The following is a 9,139-nucleotide window of genomic DNA, read 5'->3' as shown; positions in this document are numbered from 1 at the left end:
GAAATGCAGGGGAAATGGGGTCTTTTCAGTGGTGGGTCCTAGATAGTGCAAACGGCCTGCCAAGCACACTTGTGGATTATTATTATATTTTAATTTATTTTATGATTGGACCATGAAGAGCTGACATGAAGTCAAGTGGGAAAGCATGAGAAAGATTTTTAACGTGGCCCTATTATGCAAATTTTTTTTAAGGTTCTTTAATATTACTTTGAGTCTCCTACAATAAGTTTACAGACATCCCAAGTCTCCCGGAAGTTCCGGGAGTCTCCCGCATATTGAAAGCGGCTCCCTGAGACCCGCAAATTAGTCAAAATCTCCCGGAATCTAGACCGAGCGAGCAAAAACGCGCATGCGAAACAGATACTGTGTTTCAAACCGTGTAGCGCGCGCACGGCAGAGAGGGAGAGGGAGCGAGAGACCTTGCGTATGTGTGCCAATGTGCGTGTGTACGAAGCGCATGTCAGACAGAGAGCATCCTGATTGGCCTGTTTCTGCAAATCAACCAATCAATTGTCAGTGTGGGCGGGCTTTTATCTCTTCTCCCGAGTCCCGAACAAAATGAATCAGTTATGTCTATCTAGAAACAGGAGCACAATGGCAGAGGGAGAGTGGCACAAAACAAAAAAAGTATAAGACACATTTTACGGCAGACTACACGAAAGTGTACCCCTGTCTTATAGATGTAAAACATAATGACAGTCTTGCTCAAGCATTGCCCATGGCAGGCTAAATGATTGCAAAAGGCATGTTGAGGTGAGTTGACAAGTTTAATTTCATCTGCATATTATTCAAGCTAGTTGCCAAGGCTATATGAAAACAACAAACTCCTTAGACCTGTTTAAAGTTGCAATGGAAAATAAATACATGCAGTTTACATAAATTGTATAAGCAGATAAATAGTAAAAGTAATCTACATATTTAAACATATTTAACGAATAATTACATAGACCTATAGCTTATAGAAATAATATTTTATGCTTTTATATCTGTTAGGGACCACAACATGTTAGGGAGGCTAAGCGCAGGGAAGGCTGCTCCAATATATCTCAGTTCTCCCATTCAGATAGGCAAAGTCTCACTGAGAAGGGGACTACAGCCGAGATGTATTTCCTTCATTTTTGGGGGGGGGGGGAGATACCTCCCTGAAATGACTTTTTGCAGGTTGGGATGTCTGGGTTTACTTGCATGCAAGGTCAAATACGCTTGTTTTCTCAAAATATGCCTCCAAAATGATTTCCAGCCATTTTCAAAGATACAGTCTCTCTGAACCCCTCCTTTCTTTGTGCCTGCTCTTTTCTGATTGGTCAGATGGCCCAGTCTGTTGTGATTGGTCGTAGGGTGCATAAGTTATTCTGCATAGGAGCACACTTCTTGAAGTATTTTGTCCTGGAATCAATGGTAATCATCTACTGTTCTCTAGGGAGTGCAGTGCAACTTCCCACTTCAAAGGGGATTGACTCTAAAGATTCAGGTCCGCCTTCAGTAAAACCTGGCTTATTCAGCACACGTGGTTTCGGGAAGAAGCTTTATAAAGGGCAAGTATTATAAAACATCTATTATAAGTGGAGGAAATGACTGTCTGTATTTTTCAAAATTAGTGCTAAATTATTATTATTTTACTTTTTAAAGGAGACGAGATTAAAAAACAAATAAGCGGAGTCATCTGTTAAAAGTCCAAGGATGAGGTAAAGTACTGCAGCCTGCTAGTATGAGATTGTGTTTGATTTCACTCCGTGTGTGTGTGTGTGATGTGGATTCATGTCATTTATTCAGATATCATGCAAAGAATCACCATTAAATCAGAAATACAATAGCATTTTTCTGCTCTTCTGATGAAAAACAAAGGGACACATTTTTATTCATCCGCTATTCTTTCCACTGAATGGAGTTGACCTCAAACTTAAATGAACTTTCAAACACTTCAGAATCGATGAGCTACTACAAGTGTAACCACTGTTTATTTCTCTCTCTGTAATCTGTGAATCCTTGTTTCCTTGCAGGCAGGAAAACGTCACCAAACCTAACAGGATCAGAACTGGATTGTGTCTCTGCACTTTAGCTTCTGTTGTTGAGCTTTAACTTGAATTTCTTTAGGCCACACTTAATCATAAAGCACGCACTTGTTACTAGTTATGGAGAACATTATCTGGACACTGCTTATTCATCTGGAATAGGTTTACATTTAGCATGTATGGAATTTACTTCTGTGCCAATTAAAGTGAATGTGTAATATAATTTGAATAAAATGTAATTGAAACTGATAAAAAAAAAATGCAGGCATAATCTTTGACTCTGTTTTCAATAAACTGCATGTTTTGCAACAGTTTTCTCTTTATTCGCTGATCTGTAGACTACATGCAAATGCTCTTCCTTAACTTGCATGTTTGTGTTGTAAGTATATAATTTTTACTGTTGCTCTTAATAACGGAATGTTAAAATGTTTTAAAGAAACATTTTGAATGTTATAAATGAACATTTAAAGGGTTAGTTCACCCAAAAAAGTGTCATTTTAGTTTTAAAACATTAGTACCATTGCCATTCAAATTTTTTATTAGTTTTGAATAGTTTTCATATTTTAATATGGTTTTAATTTGAATACATCTAGTCATTTAGATTTTTTTATTTATTTAAATATCTATAGTTTTATACATTTTAAGTTTTAGTACTTACAACACAAATTTGACCTTGGCAATAACTGATCAAATAAACTTCTTGTTTTATTTCAGTAAACCTCTTCAACACATTCACACTAGCCATACTATCAGAGTTGCTCTGGGATTTTAAGTTAGTTTCCCTAAATAAACCACGCATTCACAGGATCACGGGTCTCTGATCTCCTTAATAGTCATGCGAAACACAAAACATCAACTAGGCCTATTTATTTTCTGCATTAAATGAATGCATATATATATATATATATATATATATATATATATATATATTCTACTTACCTGAGATATTCTAAAAATCATAACATACTGTGTCCATAATATCACTGTCTGTCTGTAGTTTGATCTTAGATATTTCTCTTTTTGTCAGGTTATTAGACTTTCTTTTTGGTTCTCGCATAGCTTTTCCTCATGAAGCTCTAACAGCATCATACCAAATTGCTCTATAATATTTAATCTACTCAGATCTAAATACAACTATAAAGTATGTGAAAAAGCACCGTTTCCATCCATGAGAACAAAATCATAACTTCCAGTGAAACTGGCCCGAACTATCCAAAAAATAAAATGTAATCTTTTTTTTTTATCTTAATCTTCATAGAACCTACAGATATGTCACAATATGTATGATATCTGCTTCTTGTCTCCTCCTCTTGCAGATCTAATGTCATAAACCAGAACAGCCACAGTAGCCACGCCCACCAGAGCAGAGACGACCAATCGGATCACAGCTTCAGTAAAACCGCAGCAATAGATGTGGACTTCTGGGGAAAAACAGATATGTGGTTTACTTTAGTCCCTGTGAGGAGCTCAAACTTTAAAACATACTGTAATGCTATAAAAATGAGCCCTCTTTTGTGAAACTGAAAAAAGTTTATGGGTGACTTAATTAGTTTTGTGTGAAGAAATAACCGTATCAGCTCTGCTGTACCTGAACATGTGTGACAGAGTTTGCTGATGTCCAGATGTGTGGTCTGGTTTGTGATGGGATTGTTGATCACACAGCTGTAGCTGTTTTTCTCCTGATATTCCACCTCCAGAGGTAGAGAGAGACTGATGCTGAGATCAGACACACTGATGCTGGACAATAAACTGTTTCCTTTGTACCAGGAGAGAGTCACATGACCCACATTCACCACTGAACACAACAATGAACAATTCTGCTGTGATGAAGATGATGATGATGATGATGGACGACACTGAGAAGAGTTTCTGGTGATGATAGGAACAGTCAGGTGAGCTGAAAACAATAACAATGTTATTTGATTATTCATATTTTTGTAATGCAATTAAATTATGATCTCTACTCACCGTAGACAGAAACACTGAACTTCTTTGATGACAGTTTCACTCCACTAATCTCTACTTTATAGACTCCAGCGTGTTGAGTTGTGATGTTTGTGATGATCAGAGATCCAGTCTGTCTGTCCAGCTTCAGTCTGTCTCTGAATCTCTCATCAAGAACATCAGATGTGGAGAAGATTCCTGCAGCTTTACTGATTTCAGCTAAAAGTGATTGATCAGCTCCAAATGTCCACAGTATGTCATCGTTTTCATGTATTTTAGTAACATAAGTATTTAGATGAACAGAATCTCCCTCCATCACCGACACAGACTCACCAAACACACCTGAGGAACAAACAGAGCCAGATTTGACACGGATCAAGACTGTTGTTGCTTTACGAAGCCTTCAATGACTTTTGTAGTTGCAGAGTTGCAGAGTAATTTTCTGCAGAGGATCTCTCATTGCATGTCATGTAATATGTTTAGCCAGTATCTGGTGCATTTTACATATTTATGTATTATAAATGTGCATTGTCCCTGATTCAAAAAATTTAATTGAAAAAATAAAATAAAGTGAGAAACTAAAAATCGCTACAGTGCTTTAGAATATTTTCCAAGTCTAGAAACACACGTAACAAGCAAAGAATCGAAACTGAAGTAGATTTGATTTATCTGTAAAGAGCTGTTAATTAAAATGATCCTACCTTATGACAAATAAACCATAAAAATATATGTATGACTTACCAGTCGCATGCCACAAACAGAACAAAACAAGCATGTCAAACATTTTAATCAGCCGTTCGGAGAAAGTCTGTTCTAATAAGACCGTCCGCTTAAAAGAAACTCCTTCAGACAAAGTTGGACCCTCCTAGTTCACACACACACACACACACACACATGCAGGCTATTTTATCATTTAACACTTATCATGTTTGAAAGAAATTACTGGATATAAGCTAAATATACAGGATGTTATGTAGATCTACCTAAGATTTTTAATAGTTTGAAATAGCTGAAAAAATTTAATTCTCAAAAATGTGGAGAATTGAAAACAAACAAAAACAGAAAGTTCAAAGTGTCTGATCTCACAAACAAAGCAGCTCATCTGAGTCAAAGTGAAACCTGCTGCGGTCTGTTTCCTCAGAGCTGTGTTCGATCTGCTGGATGAGCAGCTTGTAGGTGTGAGTGACCATTCAGTGCATGTGTCTTCAGAGCTTCCTGTTCTGCTGTAATGAACCTCTCAGTCTGAAAACACTGCTTAACAATAGATCGGATCCAAAAAGACTGGTCTGAAAAGGACATATATTGTTATAAGTAAGATTGTTCATTTTAACACAAGGACGTACAGTGCATATTATTTTAGCATTGGTTAGGTCATAACAGCAGACCACAGACATTTAATTTGCTTGATCAAAATTATTGCTAGGGCTAATTTGGTAGTGGCTGGATATTGGTAGAGACATGTCCCTCACTCCCTACTAAACTTTACACCCTTAAGTTTTTAGGTAAAGATGCTAAGGGTAGATTGTTTGTTGCTGTTCAATTTGAGCAATCCAGAAACATAATCACACGTCTCGTGGATATTTATTTGTCATTTTAACTGTTTGGAAATGGAGCTAAATGTGGAAGTCCTTCAAAGATTTATTATCCTGTTGTGCCTTCTATAGGACTAGCAACTAGTCGAAGTCAAGCTTGAACTTCACTTTTCCACACACACCACTTTTCTTCACTATTTTTGGGGGTCATTCACATTTTCTGTCCGGCTGCTGTCTCATACCATTCTTTTGGGGAGTTCTCTGGGTTATTCCCGGGCTCGGAGCCCTGTCAATGGACAGCACGCCAAATATACTTCTAATTGTTCCACCATTATTATATGTTAGTGCGAACTCACAAAAAATAAATGTTAAAATTTACATAGACTAAAAAATATATATACAAACCATATGAATGCTTCACATAATACTTTACATTCGCAAAGAGAAACATCGTAAGTCAAGCAGCTGGATTGGGAACAGTGCAAAATGATTGTTAGTGAATCAGCATGTACAGTACAGACCAAAAGTTTGGACACACCTTCTCATTCAAAGAGTTTTTTTTTTAATTTTCATGACTATTCACACTGAAGGCATCAAAACTATGAATTAACACATATGGAATTATATATGGAATTATATACATATAAAAAAGTGTGAAACAACTGAAAATATGTAATATTGTAGGTTCTTCAAAGTAGCCACCTTTTGCTTTGATTACTGCTTTGCACACTCTTGGCTTTCTCTGGATGAGCTTCAAGAGGTAGTCTCCTGAAATCAGTGGTGGACAGTAACGGAGTAGCTTTACTTCGTTACTGTACTTAAGTACATTTTTCAAGTATCTGTACTTTACTGGAGTAGTTTTATTTTGAGTAACTTTTACTTTTACTTCACTACATTCCAAAGCATAAGATCGTACTTTTAACTTCACTACATTTCATAAAACATATCGTTACTCCCTATAATATATCACGTGCTCCGACACGCAGAAGCGGTGTCTGATTCATCATGAACGAACTGAGTCTTTTCAAAATAAACTTTAATCTGATCGCGAATCGCACCAAACGATTCGTTTACGAATTAGAATGATCCGATTGCAGCTGTTCTGGAGTCGACCACTCACTGATTCAAATGAACCGTTTAGTGCGAGTCTTGGTAAACAAACTACAGCTAGTCCAAAATGCAGCAGCAAGAGTTCTTACTAGAACCAGGAAGTATGACCATATTAGCCCGGTCCTGTGCACACTGCACTGGCTCCCTATCAAACATCGTATAGATTTTAAAATATTGCTTATTACTTATAAAGCCCTGAATGGTTTAGCACCTCAGTATTTGAATGAGCTCCTTTTACATTATACTCCGTTACGTCCGCTACGTTCTCAAAACTCAGGCAATTTGATAATACCTAGAATATCAAAATCAACTGCGGGTGGCAGATCCTTTTCCTATTTGGCGCCTAAACTCTGGAATAACCTACCTAACATTGTTCGGGAGGCAGACACACTCTTGCAGTTTAAATCTAGATTAAAGACCCATCTCTTTAACCTGGCATACACATAACATACTAATATGCTTTTAATATCCAAATCCGTTAAAGGATTTTTAGGCTGCATTAATTAGGTGAACCGGAAACACTTCACATAACACCGTACTTTCTACATCATTAGAAGAATGGCATCTACGCTAATATTTGTCTGTTTCTCTCTTGTTCCGAGGTCACCGTAGCCACCAGATCCAGTCTGTGTCCAGATCAGAGGGTCACTGCAGTCACCCGGATCCAGTACGTATCCAGACCAGATGGTGGATCAGAACCTAGAAAGGACCTCTACTGCCCTGAAAGACAGCGGAGACCTGGACAACTAGAGCCCAGATACAGATCCCCTGTAAAGACCTTGTCTCAGAGGAGCACCAGGACAAGACCACAGGTAACAGATGATTCTTCTGCACAATCTGACTTTGCTGCAGCCTGGAATTGAACTACTGGTTTCGTCTGGTCAGAGGAGAACTGACCCCCAACTGAGCCTGGTTTCTCCCAAGGTTTTTTTCTCCATTCTGTCACCGATGGAGTTTCGGTTCCTTGCCGCTGTCGCCTCTGGCTTGCTTAGTTGGGGTCACTTCATCTACAGCGATATCATTGACTTGATTACAAATTAAAACAGACACTATTTCAACTGAACAGAGATGACATCAATGAATTCAATGATGAACTGCCTTTAACTATCATTTTGCATTATTGAGACACTGTTTTCCAAATGAATGTTGTTCAGTGCTTTGGCGCAATGTATTTTGTTTAAAGCACTATATAAATAAAGGTGATTGATTGATTGATTGAGTCTCCAGAAGTAAGAACCGGCAGATCTTGTGAGCGTGCGTGCGTCTGATGTTGCTAAAAGTAAGTTATTAATGTCGACATTTAGGATTAATTATTGTAACTGAAAATCATATATAGGTCAAAATTATCAGTTGTTTGGGAACTAAATCCGCTGTAAAGAGTGATCTGTTTTAATGCTCCAGTGCAAACGATGCAGACACATCAATCAGCGTCTCTGTGTTTTAGGTTATAAAATAAAATAACCTTAAACTAACACAGATTAAATAAAATAACTCATTCATGTCCAAATTCCCCGCTACCGTAATATTATCCGTTTTATTAAAATGCTACCATGACGTCTGTTTTTATATTGTTTATCAACAGTAACGTTATATTGTTTGGATTAACTAGACGAGTAACGTTAGACAGACATGAATGTTTATTCATAACCGTACTGAAAATAAGTAAATATTGTAGCTGATGCTAAATGTCTAGCTAACAAGCTTGCTGGTGCTTGGGGTAATTTTTATAAATAATGTCCAAATATATATATATATATATATATATATATATATATATATATATATATATATATATATATATATATATATATAGATTACATCTGGGGAGAAAAGAAAGGATGTGATGTTCAGAACATGGTAACTACAGTAATTATTAAAGAGGGGAAGAGATGCACCCCGTTTGTCCAGGGGTGTTTTTACACCACAGACAAGATTTGAGAAGGAAAAAAATCATTATGAAAATATAATTATATTTTCCTTAAAATGTTCTTCCTAACTTCAGGCCTTTATTATGATGTCATATATAATTGTGTTGTTCTGTAAAACAACAAACTTTAAAATACTTTGTTCTTACTGGTGAAAATCAGATGGTCATCTCTGTTTTCTCTCAGGTATATCACAGTGTAAGCTTCACAGTTAACATTACTCTCGTCAACGTAGTCCAGATCAACAACAAAAATATATCTTGACTCCATATAGTGGTTATTTTGGAAAAAATCCCAGGTATTTTGAGCAGTAGGATTATTAAAAAAATAAAACAAATGTGCTAATATAAAATTAAATTAGCCTATATAAAATTGCAAACATCTATCTTTCAGTACTTTTTTACTTAAGTACATAAAAACTTTTGTACTTTCACTTGAGTAAAATTGAAAAAGGAGTACTTTTACTTTTACTGGAGTAATATTTTATTATACGTATCTGTACTTTTACTCAAGATTATTTATTTAATTTTAACTTTTTATTCATCAAAGAATCCTGAAAAAAAGTATCACAGATTCCAAAATAATATTTGGTAGCACAACTATTAATAGTTCTAAT

General features: G+C 36.3%; 1 long non-coding RNA gene across 1 annotated transcript; it reads left to right on the top strand.

The window, feature by feature from the left end:
- The first annotated feature begins 1,625 nt into the window (after nucleotides 1-1,625).
- Nucleotides 1,626-2,323, top strand: LOC113040718 (uncharacterized). The gene is made up of 2 exons (XR_003275296.1): nucleotides 1,626-1,685; nucleotides 2,001-2,323. It is a non-coding gene; the product is annotated as an uncharacterized LOC113040718 (long non-coding RNA).
- Nucleotides 2,324-9,139: the final 6,816 nt, after the last annotated feature.

Source organism: Carassius auratus, chromosome 22 (assembly GCF_003368295.1).
Source record: "Carassius auratus strain Wakin chromosome 22, ASM336829v1, whole genome shotgun sequence".
NCBI classification, from domain to species: domain Eukaryota; kingdom Metazoa; phylum Chordata; class Actinopteri; order Cypriniformes; family Cyprinidae; genus Carassius; species Carassius auratus.
The sequence above is the reverse complement of the archived record's forward strand: the minus strand, read 5'-3'. Positions and strand labels throughout refer to the sequence as shown.